Below are 16,260 nucleotides of genomic sequence, written 5' to 3'. Positions count from 1 at the left end.
TTTTATAAAGGAAAATATTTAATTGGGGCTGGCTCACAGGTTCAGAGCTTTAGTCCATTATTGTCTTGGTTGGGAAGCATGGCAGTGTAGAGGCAGACATGTTACTCCATCTGGATGGACAGGCAACAGGAAGAAAGATATTGAGCCTAGCTTGAGCATTTGAAACCTCAAAGCCCTCCGCCAGTGATATAATTCTTCCCTCAAGGCCACGCCTACTTCAACAAGGCCACACCTAATACAACAAGGCCACACTTCCAAATAGTGTCACTCTCTTGTAGATGTAACCAACCGTCTTATTAAATAAGAAACACAGAACCAATGTAAAAGAGAAAGCCAAGAGGTCAGAGCTTAGAGCTAAAATATCACCCTTCCTCCTGCGGTGGTCCTAGCTCTCCGAAAGAGACCTATTTCCTGTGTGTGTGTGTGTGTGTGTGTGTGTGTGTGTGTGTGTGTGTGTGTCTTTTCATAGTCTTTTGTTCTGCCTTCTCATTTGGTTGTAAACCCAAACACGTGACTGCCTCATCACTGTCTGTATGCACAGCCCTCTAGGTCTTAAAGGCATACGTCTCCAATGCTGGCTGTATCCCTGAACACACAGAGATCTATGGGATTAAAGGCGTGTGCCACCACTGCCATGCTCTTTCTATGGCTCTAATAGCTCTGACCCCCGGGCAACTTTATTTATTAACATACACTCAAAATCACATTTCAGTACAATTAGAATACCACCACACTCTCTGGTGACCAAGCATTCAAATCTATTAGCCTATGGTAGTCATTCCTATTCAAATCATCATATGGGGCTCTCCAGTTGCTCTCTGACTGAGTTTGAGACTTACTCCATAGAAGAAAATCCACAGCTGAAATTAGCTGAAATATTGTAAGAAACAGAAGAGTGGGAATAGGGCTGAAAAACTGCCATCTTCTGAGCAATATGTAGCCATTGCAATCACAAACTCTCAACGACATGGATGATCTCACTGGGTGTGCAGAAAAAAAGTGGGCCATCAGAGCCAGAGAAGGAGGAAAGATGGAACAGTGGTGAATTCTATGAACTGGCATCCTCTATGATCAGGCACAGTGGGAATCCCAGGAACTTCAAGGTTCAGTGAGCACAGACTGCTGTAGGAATCATAGGAAGTCATGGATGGCCTAGATTCTCCTCCATGATACCTTCTCAATTGATGTGCCTGTGATACAGAGAAATAACCTAAAGAATAACATACCTATGCTCAGCTGGTGGGGAGATGTCATGATCATGAGGTGACTTTACCATGATGAGTCTTATGCATTGAACCCCAATGTGCTGACTCCCATGATTTTCTCAAATTCAGCAAACCTGAATGCTTCCTTTGTGCTAGTGGGGACTGTGTTATTACTCTTCCCTGTATAAAACCAAATGAAAAGAAAAAGGAATAACACCTTTCCAGACTCTGCTTATTGCTAATAGTGCTCTCACACATTCTGAGATCCATATCAATGTTCATATGTATACCAACAGCGAGGTGATGTGTTTGCAAACATTGCTTCTCTGATCCAACCAGCGGACTAAGGGGTTACAGCAGCATTTAAAGCCTTCTGCCCAAAGGAACCGTTTGCTCTGGCTGATGCTGTAGCTAAGGAAGGTGCTGAGAAAAGCAGAACAATGTTTGAAGGGTAGCACCAGCTATGGCTGCACCAAGAGCCTGACTTGTGTTTGGGGCAACATCACCAGGGAGCAGACCAACTAAAAACTAATACTTGTAGGTAGAAGCAAACAAAAAATTTAAAATGATTGAAGAACAGAAGTTTTTGGACCTCTTTCCAACTTTCCTCACTACATTACTGGCAACAGAAAGTGAGAGTCCTTTATTAAAATGTTACTCTTCAGGGCCTACAGAGATGGCTCAGTGGTTTCACAAAGACCCAGATTCTGTTGCCAGCACAACTTGTTTTCATTCAAGTTCCAGGGGAATCCAATATCCTTTTCTGACCTCTACAGACACCAAGCATGCACAAACATATCCAGGTAAAATACACACACAAAAAAAATCTTAAAAAAAAATACTACTCATCAAAATAAAAGGGGAAGCGTGAAACTTCATGTCTATACCCTGTCTGGGAAATGAGCTGTGCTGCTGAAGCATTTTGAAAAAAGAGGCTCTTCTGTAATCTTCCCGCTAGTGCATTGCAGTCTGTTGTCTTTTCTTTAATTCCTCTAGGAGTTCACACATAACAGTTTGATCACTTCCTTCTTCAGCCTTCAGCCAGCTGTGCCCTTTTAATGCTAACTTTATTATTGCTTTTATTTTTGAGTTTATAATATAATTACATCATTTCTTCCTTCACTTTCCTCCATCAAAATCTCCCAGATACCTCTCTGCTCTCTTTCAAGTCATGGAATTTTTTTGTTAGTTGTTATTACAGGCACATACGCATATGTACATGTGTGTATGCACATACATTATATGTGTGTATACATATATATTCCTAAGTATAACTTGTGCACCTTACAGAATGTTACTTAATGTGTATGTTTTTAGGACTGACCATCTGTTGTGCTCTGCCCTGGGGAAGACTGTTTCTCTCACTCTCAGCATTTCTTAATTGTCTTCAGGTCTTCATGCAGGATTGAGCCTTGTAAGCTTCTCCATCCACTTTACCATGTCTATTGTTGTTGTTCTTGTTCAGCTCATATTTAGGCAGCCATGTTGGCAAAACTTTAAGGGTGTAGCTTCTGTTACTATTAGAAGACACAGTCTTACACCAAACTCCCTGATCCTCTGGCTCTTGGAATTTTCTTGTCCCTTTTCTTACAATGCTCTCTAAGCCTTAAGTACAGGAGTGTTTTGTAGATGTATCCACTGGGACTGGGCTCCACAACTCTGCATTTTGATTGGTTGTGGTTTTCTGAACTGGTCTCCATCTGTTGCAAAGAGAAGTTTCCTTGATGAGGGGTGAAGACTACACTTATAAGTTGGTATAAAGACAAATATTTAGTTAGGGATTATGCCAGCTATGTTTTTTCCTGAGAATATCTTAAGAATAGTGCATCCTGAGAAAAAGTTGGCACCTCTATCCCAGTCCAGCCACAGAGGTACTCACTCCAGCATGGTGAACTTGGCACAAAATTTTGCAAACTGGGTTTATGACTAAGCTAGTAAGGCCAACTCTGACACCTTTCATTACCTAGATGCAAACCTGAAAAAACTAGTTGAATAAAAACCTTCAACTCGTACTTTCTTTGTGCACCATTGCCATAGCTACTCAGTCCTTCAATTATTTTTAAAATGATTCATTTTTGTACTCCTGAAATTTGTATAACCCATCAAACAGGAGGCTCGCTTGCCACAAGGACAAGCTAGAATATTAAATGTCAGTTAGTCTCAGAAAAATACCTGATGTGGACTGTATAAATGCATAAATCATATACATAATATATATATAAATATATATATATATATATATATATATATTTAACATATGTTAATATCTCAATTCATTTACCAAAGGAGAAATTTGGTAATCTAAGACCTTCCTACAAAACTATTATGAATAAATTGAATTAGATGTTTTTAAAAAGGCAATTTCAAATGACATGTGCATACATTTTTGCCTTTGAGTTCCAAAGATACACTGTAGACCCAGCACACAACACCCACTGCCAATCAGTTAGTGCTGGGCACCTCTCTGGTTTTGTTTTTATTTTGTTTATTTGTTTATGTCTTTATTTTACTTACTTATTTCAATGTTAATTTCTATTTCTATTTTCATTTTCCTAACTGCTCCAAATACTTCAATTCATAATCTTTGTGGGGAGGCATTTACTTGGGTGTGTGTGTGCCTAGAGAGGCCAGAAGAGATTATCAGATCCCCTGGAGCAGCAGTTATAGGTGGTTATCTAATATGGATTCTGGGAAATGAACACTGGTCATTTGGTTCTGTCCAAGTATAAGAAGTGCTTTTAACTGCTGAGCTATCCCTCTGGTCCCCAATTCAGGATCTTAAATGGATGTCCCCCTTAAAATAAAAAGTTATTTTTTATACTACAGCATGGTAGCTCGTTCCTGTAATGACAGGGCTCACAAGGCTGAAGCAGGAAGACCACTGTAAGTTCAAAGCCAGCCTGGGCTACAGAACAAGTTCAGGCAAGCCTCAAATGCAGAAATTATACTACTCTCTCAAATTTGGCAACTTACACATACATACATACACACACCCACACATACACACACACACACACACACACACACACACACACACACACACGTATGTGGGGGAAAACACAAAATAAATAAGACTTTAGTAAATATACACAAAATAGACAAAACTTTAATAGTGTAAGTTGCTATTGTGGAAAACTCCTAGTAATTTAAAACAAAAGCCAAACCAATCAAGATTATACTGCTTAAAAGGCAAGCTCTGTCTTTAATGATATATTCATTTCATAAAATGCCTAAAATGGAAAGAAGAAACATCTCTTTTAGTAAGGATTATGAAATTATTTATTTTAAAAGAAAACAGGACATTATCTTAAAAATTATGCAGGTATAAAAACTACATAATTGTAATTTGAGCCACTAGAAGTGAAATACTATGGGAATTTCTTCTTCATAGAAGAAGAAATTAGTCAGCTTGAGAACAAAGCAGAAAAGGATGGGGATACTCCAGAGTGGGAACAGTGAAGCTGTCCCTACCGCCTGGAGGCACTTTTCATTCTGCAGTGGAGGCAACTGGAACCCAAACTGAGTTTGGCAGTATGCTGGAATACACAACAATCAGGCCAATCAAGAAGCCTGAAATCTGAAGAAGAAAGAAATTGAAAAGGTAATTTCTGTGCACAGAACTGGTTCTGTAGGTCTCTAAAGTCCCTCTGAGACCAGGACTAAGCACAGCTCTACTACACATACAGAAGCCCAGAAGGCAACTGTCAGCTTTATCCAAGCCAACTACCAGATGAAAAGATCTCTTGAGTAAAGACACTAGAGAAGATAGAAGTTTTTGGAACTGTCTCGCCTCAACCGTGGAACCAATTAACTAGAAAAAGGCTCTCTGGGTGTGTACTATGAGAACATAACAGAAAGCCCTGAATGAACCAAGAGCTTCTAGGTTACTTCAGTTCCTGCCAAAACAAAGTGGTATTACAGGAATGAAAAACATGATCTAGAATATATTATTTAAATGAAGAAAGATAACATGACCTACAATTTGGATAAAAATAAATCAGTGTAACCTCAGACATAAGAGAAATGATGCAACTAGTCATAAAAATTACCATGATATGATATTATTAGAAGACCAGGTACCCAGTGGAAAACAGGAAGATGGTAGAGAGAACAGTGGCTTTGGGAAACACATAACAGAACTTGAAAAGATGAAATTAACATAGAAACTAGAAAAACAAATTGGACATCATCAAGAAAAGAAAGAGCTTTGAATGAAATATATAAAAAGTAAGTTCAAAGGAAAGGGGAAAAAACTTACCATGGACCTAAGAGACAACAGCAGGTAAGCAAATTGTTGCAACAGGAGATCTATTGTAAGAACTAGAGTGAAATTCAAGAAATAGTGGCCTGAAATGGTTTACACTGGCTCAAAAATCTAAAGTAATACATCCAAGAGTCCTGAAAACTTAAATTTTAAATTTAAAAAACTGGAATCTTATTCTGGATAAAAATAATTTTGACTATTTTAAAATTTATCTTTCAAAACTTAAAATAAATGTTGTTTGGTTTTTAAAAGATAAAAAAGTATGTTAATCATATCCTTGAGCATTTTCATTATTTTTAATAGCCTTATTTCTAGGTTTTCAAGTTTATATAATAATAATAATAATAATAATAATAATAATAATAATAACTGGCTATTCCCACTATTGATATTTTTCAATGAGTTTAACTTTTACATACTTATAACCTTCCCATATACTGAATTTTTAAACATTTTTTTTAAAAATTGTGTTTGTGTTTGTGTGTGTGTGTGTGTGTGTGTGTTGCATGTGGTTGCCTGCAAAGACAAGAAGAGGGTGTTTCATTCCCTAGAGCTGGAGTTACAGGCTGCTGTGGAGCCAGCCAACTTGGGTGGTGCCAACCAAACTCAGGTACTCTAAAGAGCAGGAAGTGCTCTTAACTGCTAGGCCATCTCTGCAGTCCCAATTCCACACTTTTGTTTACCTGTTTGGATAAAGAATTCTCTCATCTGTATAGTGTCATGATGGCATCTCTTATTATATGCACTTAACATATGATAAAATATTTACAAGCTAAAATTATAAAATCACAATATTAAAAAATTTATATCTGTGCTATGAATAGTTTTTTTTTTTTTTTTTTTTTTTTTTTTTTTTTTTTTCTGACTACGGAGACTATCAGTTACTGAGCATGGGAATTTCAGTACCTACAAAAAGTTTCATTTACATAGAGAAAGATTGCTGAGAACAGGAAAACTGCGACTTAAAGCTTGAAGTAAGATGTCAAAGGTGTTGTTTTGGAAGCAGCCAATTCTCACTTGTACTCAATGAAAATGTGAATGTCTGCAGGTCATTTGCATTTGCAGATTACATAAACAAGATTTTTGTTTTTATTCTATCTGTCCTTTTAAATTGTTAGATTTTTACTGGTCAAAGAGCTGCAAGGTGAAAGTTAATTATCAGTTTATTTCATGGAATTCTTCAGAATAACACTAAATTTGTGTTTCTTGAGTAGCAAAAAGTGGGGGGTGCTTTAAAGCTTGGAGGAAATGTTGGGCATAGCAACAATTAGGATGAAAATTAACAAACTATGTCAAAATAAGAATGCATTATAACTGGGGTTAATAGTTAAATGACATTCCTTAGGTAATATCTTTAGACATTTTACCATTAAGCACAGATGTTATAAATGGATTATTCCCTAAATAATATTGTTCAATAATGACTTACATAGCATTTAAATTACATATTATAGCTAATTTAGAAATGACTAAAACATATAGGAGAATACATACATGTTATACACAAATACAATGTTGCATTGAGGACCTCATAGAGCTGCAGATTGTGGGCATCTGCAGGACATGCTAGAGGCCATCTTCTATGGAGCGTTCTGGAAGGCAGCTCTGTTGAATGCTATGTCACCAATGCACCACCTAAGGGACTATTCTATTTGCAAATATTCTTAACAGTATTGTAGAAATTCGAAAATCAGAAAATAAATTACAACATATTACAATTGCATGAGCTTAATCCAGGAGTGTAAACTTAGAAAAATCAATAAATGGAATATGAAAATTTAATATAGTAAAAAATACACTAATTCAATAGATATGAAAATGGCAAGTTAAATACATGTTTGAAAAATTCTCAAAGTAAATTGAAGGTCCTAAAGACTGTCTATAAAATTGTCAGCTCATATCATTCCTTACTAACACGCTGAAAGTTTTCTCCAAGGTCATGAATGAGCAAAGGATATGAATCTCATGGTTTCTACACAGTGTTGTACTTGAGGTACTTCCAACTTCAGTAAGGCACTGGTGAAATGAAAGGTACATATTGGAAAAATGAAACTTTGTTTATTAGCAATATGAGACTATAAGGGAATTTTTAGGTATTTACAAAAAACCTAAATTATCTTAATTGTACTTACATAATTGGAAAGATATTATAATCAATATTATTTTTCACCTAACAAAAATCAACTGGAAATTTAAGTAAAATAATGACAAAACTTACTACAATAAAATTTGCAGAGATAATTCACAATCTATGTGTGATACCTGTAAAATGGGATCTACAAAAGCTAAGTTAAAGAACATTTAAATGAATCAATAGACTTTTAACATGATTTCACATCAAAGAAACATCATCAACGTGAATCACATAATCAAGCAGAAAGCCAAAACCTCTATAAACTTTCTGTAACTGGAAGTAGGAGTGAAGCCGTGGCTCTAATTTAGTGTATAACATTAGTAGCCTGTATAGAACCCTGGATGGAGTCCTCAGCACTGAGGCTGGGGCCACAAGAGAAAAACCTTGAGACTTTATGTTCAGTTGAAAGTTCTTACATGAGATCCCCACACAAAGCATAAAAACCACAGATAAATACTGAAAAACTGGACTACATCAAAATTTAAGATTTTAGTTCTTTAAGGCAATATAAATATCTCTAGAATGTAAAATGAGCAATCTCCACAAGATGATGCAGAAATTACTAACAAGCATAATAAAAATTCTCAGGACTAGTAGTCATTAGGGAAATGGTAATTAAAAGCACAATGAGAAACTAAACCTGTATTTAAAAGCAATGCATTGTAGCATGACTCAGAATATGCAAGGATGGTTAATCATTAGGATGTGCAAAAGCAAGATGAAAATTTAGATTATTTTTAAAGTAATAAAAGGTGAAAATCATACATCAAGAAAAGAAATATTTGATTTAGCAAAGGTAGCATCTTTTCCCTGAATCTTGTATTTAACTAGGACAACACTAGATGTAGACTTTGTTTCCTTCAAGACAAGGAGTGAGATGCAGGATGGGTGCTGGAGGGCATTCACCATTGTCCTGCTCATACAGGATCCCCTGGATGCTGCTGTATTCAGCATTGTGATATCTGCATCCTGGCCAATGACTTGGGGAGAAAACATACTACCAAAGATGAAAGAAGGGAAAAAAGAGGGTAGCAAACTTTTGTGTTTCTACTTAGAAATAACAAAAGAATAAACCAACTATGGTAACTTATTATGCCCAGTCAGCCTGTCATCTGAAAACACATCTGTAATCTTAACATTATTTATTCAACTTTTTTATTTGGCTTGCATTTAGGAAAGAAATTTCAGAAAAAGATGCAATTCTGATTTTTGGTTGGTTTATTTGTTTGTTGTTTTGTTTTTAATGCTGATAAAAGACAAAAAAAAAAAGAGTTCCTTGGCTAGCTAGTTTTGGGTTCTGTCTGAGGGATTCGGAGGAGGGTCTATGATAGGCTAATACAGTCTAGGTGGGTGCTGTCTACAAGGAAGCATTAGAAGATGCCCGGTTAACTATGATGGGCTGTTGAGATGAGGGAGCCATGCAACAAGAAATCAGTAATTAATGAAAGAAGGAAAGCAGACTTGGAGCACAATGGGGAAGAAGATTCATTAGTCAAAATGGGACCTTTGTGGTCCTTTTCAGCTAGCTGCATTGCGGGAGGTTCCCCCTAGTTAAATTTATAGCAGACTTTATCTGCCCAGGCCCCCCTCCCAATCTGATGAATGATAGGCTGGGGTTGCTTTTCAGTCAGGAGTGGAGTTTCACTTTTATTCTTATATTCCTTGTTTTATTTTTGAACTTTTACAAATGAAGGATGCATAAGTGAGACAGCCAGACACAGCTTACTTTAGAAACTCAATTGTTTGTGTCAGTTCCACAAAGGGGAAGCATAACAGAAATTTAGCATGTAAGATATAAGTTAAATATCAAAGGAAACTGAAAATTGACCGAAATGTTAAGATCCTGCTTAGTGGCATAGAAAAACATGGGAATAAGTGAAGTAAGCATATTAATATCTTTATTACAATTCCTCAATTTAAAGACATCAAAAACTATCACAATTTACAAAATAAATTTTCAATTTCAAATCTATTTTCAGTAGGATTTTAGGTTGATTTGTGAAAATATTAATTTTGAGCTTAATATAAAAATCTACAAACATCAAAGGCAAAAGAGGTAAACAAAAATAAGTTGAAATGAAACATCCTGCTGTAGTCCAAAGCCTGTTAAAAATCTATGATAATCAGAACTGTTCCTGAACAGAAGATGCCCAAGGATCAATTTTGGAGTACTCATAGAAATCCAGTGAATGGGAGAGAGACAGAGACAGAGACAGATAGCACTTTCTATGTCACTGTGGCAAAAGTGGGTTACTTAGTAATTGTTGAAGCACAGCTCATCATGTAAACAAAAGTACAACTGAATCCTTGAGCCAAAGCACATACAAATAAGTCTGAAGTCAACTCAATACTTCTGTACTAAAGAGGAAACTACAAAACTAAGAGAAGAAATATGGAAGAATTTACTGCTCAAAGATTAAATTCAAGTGTAACAAAACTGAATCTTATTTTCCATAAACCTTTGGTAAGTTTCAAGGCATACTAAGCTGAAACCAAAACATCTCTGAAGACTAATAGTCTACTCATGAAATTTAAGAATTAGCTGGTCACCTGATCTTCTCCTGAAACAGTCAGAAGGCATTCCTGTGAGGAGTATAGCCCTACATCCCAGGAGGCATCATGCTCCAAATGTGGGTGCACTGAGTGTGACTGGCTAAGCTTTGTCCAGGCCACATTCAGCTCACACTCGGTCACAGTGTTCCACACCTTTCTTCTCTTTATCTAACCTGCGTTTGCTTTACATAAAAACCTCAGTTTCCCATTTCTTAGTATAGTTTCTGTAAGTCTCTTATGTCATCAAAAATTCATGTTAAATAAATTTATGTTTCTCATCTTTTAATCTGTTTTCACAAAAATATTTTTCCTTTAAACATACATAGAATCAACATGTGAGAAATATTATACAATTGGAGGCCCTCAGAAATGTATTAATATATTTAATACAGTATGACTATGAATATATCGTATGCATATTTATTTATAAATATTATATAAATAAAATAAAAGAATAAAATCATCATTAAACAATGTTATGAATGAATGATTTGCAATATTTTCCTCTGTGACTAGGACATAAAAATGCTTATTGCTCAAAGATGATACACATTATTTTATGATTGACAACCTGTTAAAAAATGCAAGTTTCACAAAATAGACTCTACTTATATAAAATCATAAGACTGAAGAGTGTAATTTGAAATGTCAAAAAGTTGGTAAGTGGCAAGGATTAAATATTCTAGATGAGGTTTAGCAAGAATTCCTAACACTATGTTTAATATCACTTCTAGAATGTGCCAACTTTTATAGGTATAATTTCTATTTTCTTCTACTCTTAGAAGTCAGTGACCCCCCTCATTACTGAAAAATACTAGAAAGCAATTAACTATGGAAATCAAAAGCTGGGTATGCACAAGAGCTTAACCTTTGCACTGCAAGAAAGAAATGTGTCTTTTCATTAATTCCTGTTGCATAGAAGATAATGATTACAGTCACTTCAAGGAAAGGGGATAAATCAATGTACAAACATTTTGCTACTTTGAGGCACATTGGCAAGGATGCTTTTATCTTTTGTCATGTTGTTCTTCACTTAAAGCATTCTGTATCTTTGAGCAGAAATTTTGACAGCTGATATTTTCTTCTTCTTACTTCTACTCCAACTGCTAATTGCATATTTACCATCCTTCAATCAAGAGGAAAAGAGAAAAAGATTAGAAACACTTTCTATCTGTCAACAAAACTATGTACTATAATGAAACATCTACTCATTAAATATAGAGAACTTCATGGCATCAATAATAAGTGTTATAAAGGGCACAAAGGTATTATTAATTCTGAAGGAATGTAGGCCTGGAAAAACAATAAGTCATTTTGACAGCTGCTATGAAGACTATTACCAAATGTTATGTTTACTTGACTAGACTCAATTTATAAAACAAGACCTACAAAAAATCTGCAGTATAATCAATTGGGATGTGCTATTATAAATAACTGCTGATGGACTAAGCTCCACTTCCCTTCTTAATGACTGAATTACAGCTGCATTTTTAAAGAATTGATGTAATTACTAGTGTGGGCAGTTTGTGTTTATTTTTAAAATAACCTTAAATCAATGGAATAAAATTGTAGAGCAGATTTAATAAAAATATAAATGTTTCCCTTTTAAAGTTGAATTAAGCTAAAGAGGCAAGTCCATTTAAATATAGTATGTTATTACCTTTTCAGAAAGAATTTACAAAGGTATTTGTTTATTGTGCAAATTAAGGAACAATAGCAGTTCCAAATTCCTAACCATAATCTTTGATTAAATTCCTCTGTATATCTCATAAAAATTCAATTCAAAACCTTGAAAAATAATATTTTATATATGATTGAATTTTGTTTAGTTTAAAAGAGAAATATTTAAAGCAATTGATATAAAGAATTTGAGCATTTAGACAGTGCATTGGACTATCATTTGGGGAGTCATGTTATTTTTTAAATTTATGTTTGATTTTGACAAATTCATGTGAAATGTAGGTTTCAGTAACATCATTGGCTTTTTAAAAATTCAGATTATTTAATCTTGCATTTAGTCTAAAAGATACATGTTTATGTAATAATAAGTCAGACTCATTAATGAACGTTTGTAGGCAATGATGAACCAAAATTTTTCTGAAAACATAGGCTTGATTTGTGGTCTTTTGTAATATTTTCATGCATTGTCTTTACGTGTGTGGATGCACATATGTGTCTATGTGTATATATGATTTAGTTTGTAAATGATATTATTACAAATGAGAGGGAGACTTTCAGATATGAGTCTGGAAGGAGAGTGGAAGATCTGAGTTTTCTTCTTGGAATGTCTGATGTAGACAAATGCACAGATGCACAGGTGAGGTAGAGCTAAAAAAAGGAGAACAAGTTAAAAACTCATGTTCATTATCTACATCAAACTAAATGACCAGGATTTCCAATCACCTGAATTCAAAGGGTAAAGAGTTGTCACCAGCACTCAGCAGACCTACTAGGTGTGATGTGGGTACAGAGAAAAGCAGAAATCTACAATATAATGTGTTGTTTATGGAGCCTGACCAACAGAACATTGGAGACAAACAATGCTCACAGGATGCAGCAGACCCAGCACTGAACAGCAGGAACAGAAACATGCTTTGCCCACCCACACTGTTGTTGGACTGTGTGAAATACTTGCTTGGATTCCAATTGGTACAGAGCAGCCAAGAAGAGAAGAGCCTGGGCAGCAGCGCACCAACACCCTGTGTAAGTAGGGACCCAGGCAGAGAGAAAGATACCTCACAATGCAGCCCAAATTTAATAAGATGAAGGGGAATAGAGGAGAGGAAGCATTGTGACAAAAGTATGGAGAGGAAACAAAGCTAAGAAGCCCCAGGAAGCAAACAGCTATGTGTTTCTAATATTATGTTAGAGACCAGGGCACTTCATTGTAAAAAGCTATCTGGGTAATAAGTGAATCTTTCACACAGAAAAACTCATATAAATAAGACTTCTAACATTTTAAGTGTAAAGTAATATGGTGACTTCCTTCTAAAGAGTACAGTTTAAAAGGGGGAGATACAGGCAGTCTCTGCAGTGGAAGAACATGCCCACTGCCTTAGCCAGAAGACCAAGCTCAACACTGCTGTGTTAAGTCACAATGAGAGAATGTACCCTGGACATGATGCAATGAGGAAAGCACTTTACTTCTCTGGTCTTTCTATCAGCCAGAATAAAAAGAATACAAGAAAATCCTGATTCATAGACTTGCTGCTAATTTTGGTCATACATATCTTAAAAATGTCAAGGTCATTAAAAGCTAAGAAAGATTGGAGCCCATCACAGTACAGAAGCATTAGAGAAGGCAAAAGAGCTATACACTGTAGGGTACCTTGGGAGGAGGATGAACAATGAAAGGATACAGATATTAATTAAGGTAATACAAACTAAACTTATCTACATGTAATATATTAATATATGTCCTCTAATCATAACCAGTGTGTCCTGATAACATAAAATGTTAAACAGGACATACTGACTAAAAGGCACATGGAAATTCACTGTACTGATGTCACAAATTTCCTGTCAAAGTAACTATATTTTACAATAAAAAATTTGTCTCTTAAGAAGATCTCTGAACCAAATTGCCTTGAGAAAGTGCACAGAAACTAAATTCACATTTCACTGATCCATGGGAGTGTTTGAGATAAAATTTCTCACCAACTTAGCACAGACAAAAGAGTAAGGAGCAGAATTTGTCCCTTTATGCCTACAGGAAAACTGGATACAAAGTGAAAATGTGACTAGTGACACACTATTTCCAAAAGAATAAAAGGGAAAAAGAGAAAACTATATAGTATAAAAGAAAACACGAGCCACACTTTGAAAAACTCAAAATCACCTGAGAAAACTTGAAAGAGAACTCATTTTGTATAAGAAAAGAATGTCTTGGCCAGGCAGTGGTGGCACATGCCTTTAATCCCAGCACTCAGGAGGCAGAGGCAGGTGGATCTCTGTGAGTTCGAGGCCAGCCTGGTCTCCAAAGCCAGTTCCAGGAAAGGCGCAAGGTTACACAGAGAAATCCTGCCTCAAAAAACCGGGGGGGAAAAAAGAATTATAATCCTACAAATAATTGATAACATGAGGAAAGAAAGAGAAACAAAAAGATAAACTTTCAAAATTGGGGGGGAAAGTGGGAAGGTAGAAAACAAAAAGAGGACAGAATGTAAGAAATATCTAAACCAAGAGTGAAAAATCAAAACTGTAGCTCACTGAAGACAGTGGAAAAGAAAACAACCGAACAGCCAACACTAGAAGTCTAATGGAAGTAAATGCTCCTAAAGCTGAAAAGTAAAAAGGAACCAAATGTGAAGTATCACAATACCTACCTGGATATGCTGAGACAGATGAGGAGTGGACACTGAGGCAGATTCCATGCAATTCTGTGCATGTAAAGGGAAATCTTCAGGTTGCTAATAAAACTACTGACTAAGAAAATCAGACGGGTATTCTGACAGATGCCTGTGACCACAGCCCTCAAAGGCAGAGACAGAAAGGAAGGGAGGGAGGAAGGGAAGGAGGGAAGGAGGAAGGGAGGGAAGGAGGGAGGAAGGGAGGGAGGGAAGGAGGAAGGGAAGGAAAGACAAAGGAAGTAAAAATACTTTATATAATATATACATTATATATAATATATAGTACATATAATATATAATAATAACAAATACATATAGTAATATATAATTTAAAATAATGTGCAATATAAGTAATCAATCCAGACACATAACTAATATCATAAGACTTTATTATATATATTATTTTTTGTTATAGCTTATTGTATAATAAAGTGTAATGCTCTCAATAGGTAAGAATGAACAGAAGGTGTGAAAGCTTTAAGAACTTGGATAAACTTGTAAAGCCCATTTCATGGGACAGCAGTAGAATGAAATAATATATACAAAATATTTGGAGAAGTGTCTTGTACCTGGTAAAGAACCAGTAACTGTTTCTTTTTAAGCATAAAAAACAAACAAATATTAAAAGAACTTGGCTAAAGAATATCAACAACAAATAAATCTGAATAAGGATTTTTAGGAAGAATCTTAACTTTCCATACTTTCAGTTTTTAGCTAAGAAAAACCTCACAGGCACTAAGATAAACAAAGTGGACCTCACGACATTAAAAATCTTCTCCATGGCAAAGAACACCATCATTCAGACAAATCAGCAGCCTACAGAATGGGAAAGATTTTTACTAACTACCCATCCAATAGAGAGCTAATATCCAAATATGTATAAAGAACTCAAGGAACTAGATATCACAAAAGCAAATAACTCAATTAAAGAAATGTAGGCCTTATCTAAACAGAGACTTCCCAATAGAAGAAACTCAGATGGCTGAGAAACACTTAAAGAAATGTTCAACATCCTTAGCCATCAGGGAAATACAAATCAAAACTACTTTGTGATTCCATCTTATACCTGTCAGAATGACTAAGATCTCAAAACAAGTGACAGCTCATGCTGGCAAGAACGTAGAAGAAGGGAAACACTCCTCCACTGCTGATGCAAGCGTAAACTTTTATAGCCACTGTGGAAATCAGTATGGCAGTTCTTCAGAAAGATGGGAATCAATCTACTTTTAACTCCAGCTGTACTGCTTTTGGGCATATACTCAAAGAATGCTTTATCCTACCACAAGGACACTAGCTCAAACATATTCATTGCTGCCCTATTCATAATATCCAGAAATTTAAAACAACATAGATGTTCTCAACAGAAGAATGGAAAAAGATAATGTGGTACATTTGCAAAATGGAATAATACTCAGCCATTAAAAAATGAAATTTGCAGGTAAATGGATGGACCTAGAAAAAATAATCTGGAGTGAGGTAACCCAGACTCAGAAAGACAAATATTGTATTTATTCACTCAGTGTGGATATTAGCTGTTAAGGGTAACAAAACTACAATCCCTTGAACCAGAGAGGATAGGTATAGAGTAAGGGACGAGAGGGGTCAGATAAATTTCTCTAGGAAAGGGAAACAATATATAGTATGGATAATGGGGGCACTGGAACAGGAAGATCAAGTAGCGGGGAGTGGGGGACAAGGAGGAGAATATGGAGAGAGACAGCTAAAATTAAGGCCATTTGATGGATAGTATGAATA

The 16,260-nt window shown here is 35.6% G+C and overlaps 1 non-coding gene across 1 annotated transcript; it reads left to right on the top strand.

Annotated features, from left to right (window-relative positions):
* Window positions 1-1,228: 1,228 nt before the first annotated feature.
* LOC114699455 lies at window positions 1,229-1,388 on the top strand. The gene has a single exon (XR_003735535.1). It is a non-coding gene; the product is annotated as a U1 spliceosomal RNA (small nuclear RNA).
* Window positions 1,389-16,260: the final 14,872 nt, after the last annotated feature.

This window comes from Peromyscus leucopus, chromosome 2 (assembly GCF_004664715.2).
Source record: "Peromyscus leucopus breed LL Stock chromosome 2, UCI_PerLeu_2.1, whole genome shotgun sequence".
Taxonomy (NCBI): Eukaryota; Metazoa; Chordata; class Mammalia; order Rodentia; family Cricetidae; genus Peromyscus; species Peromyscus leucopus.
Note: the sequence above shows the minus strand (reverse complement) of the source record. Positions and strands in the feature narration are given on the sequence as shown.